Source organism: Rhagoletis zephyria, unplaced genomic scaffold, assembly GCF_001687245.7.
Source record: "Rhagoletis zephyria isolate East Lansing unplaced genomic scaffold, Rhagoletis_zephyria_1.1 Rzeph_scaffold_19561, whole genome shotgun sequence".
In the NCBI taxonomy this organism is placed as follows: Eukaryota; Metazoa; Arthropoda; class Insecta; order Diptera; family Tephritidae; genus Rhagoletis; species Rhagoletis zephyria.
The window spans coordinates 7,602-9,080 of NW_016176621.1; the positions used below are offsets into that span (position 1 = coordinate 7,602).

Here is a 1,479-nt window from a genome sequence, read left to right on the forward strand (position 1 = left end):
AACTGTGCATATATGCATTATTTCGGTTTTTTTCGTATGCATTATTTCGGTTTTTTTCATATGCATTATTTCGTATGCACAGTTTCCATATGCACAATTTCAGGGTGCCCATCGAAAAAGTTTTTTTTTTTTTGAAACTACACGACCCTACCTCCTAATTGTATTCGTTTTAATGGGAAATATTATTTCCTATTTCTATAGATTTTTCGAAGGTCATTTAGAGAAAGGCAAACTCAAATTGAACAGGTTGCAACAGCAACTATACAAGTAATTTTTAAGCAAAAAACAAAACCGGCTTCAATTCCCATATAAAATATATCTCATAAAAATATATATATATATATATTTCATGATTCAATAACCGGATCAAAACCAGATTAGTATGGGACCAGCTCTGAGACACTACCTTTCCGTTGCAAAAAGAATTATCGAAAGCGGTTGACGTGGTCCAAAGTTATGCNTATATCTCATAAAAATATATATATATATATATTTCATGATTCAATAACCGGATCAAAACCAGATTAGTATGGGACCAGCTCTGAGACACTACCTTTCCGTTGCAAAAAGAATTATCGAAAGCGGTTGACGTGGTCCAAAGTTATGCGGTTAAAAATAGGGAAATTTTTAACTGATCATAAAAGCTCTACTCTTCTACACAAAAATATCTTTCTAACGGTGTTCTTGGTTTTAAAATCGATCCGGGGCAATCGTCAAACGAAGGCGGAAAAATGTATGTTAGCGTATTAATATATAGATTTGTGCCAGTTACTAAGTATAAGATAGTCCGTAAATTTCACAAAAGAGGAAATAAATTTACTTTCTTCAAAAACATTTTAAAAGTTTTCTCACTTATGGCGGTCAAAATATGAGTTTCTACTAAAATTATTCACCAACAAATTTGTGAAGTAGGCAAGCACTGAGACGGTACCGAAAACAAATGTCTTTCTGTGCCACCCCATACGTGGTATTGTTTTTTGCGAATACGAGATATTGTGCTCCAAGGGAAATTTTTAATCTAGGTATGTATGTAGGTATGCTGCTTTAAAAATATAAAAATCTTACCAAAATGTCTCAATTAATATTTTTTAAAAACCAAAATTCCCGTAACTATGTTCTCCTAATGAAATTTGCGACTCAAATACGTCGTCCGCTTTGAACGCCTCGAAACGCTTTAGTTGGTGTCGTAGAATAGATATTTGGTGCCAGCAAATAGTGCATCAGCGGTTGTAACAGCGAAATACTGTACCCATAAGTACATATGTACGCCCTTCAATTAATGTGCTTATTAAAAAAAAAAGTTATAATAACTAAATGCAAAATTGCACGCAAGGTTGTACATGTGTTGTACATTAAAGTTATACTATATTTTAAAATTTATCCTTCTATCTTTGAATGTCATCTCAGGGAATACATATGTATCTACAGTTTCGCTGCATAAAGCAAATTGATTAGTCTAATTCATATGTGGTTTGAGAC

The 1,479-nt window shown here is 32.9% G+C and overlaps 1 protein-coding gene across 1 annotated transcript in view; it reads right to left on the bottom strand.

The window, feature by feature from the left end:
• LOC108380539 (lipopolysaccharide-induced tumor necrosis factor-alpha factor-like) overlaps window positions 1–1,253 on the bottom strand; it is a 5,311-nt gene extending 4,058 nt beyond the window's left edge. The window contains exon 1 of the transcript XR_001849570.1: window positions 1,066–1,253. The gene's annotated coding sequence lies outside the window, so the exon portion shown is untranslated. The remainder of the gene's footprint in view (window positions 1–1,065) is intronic.
• Window positions 1,254–1,479: the final 226 nt, after the last annotated feature.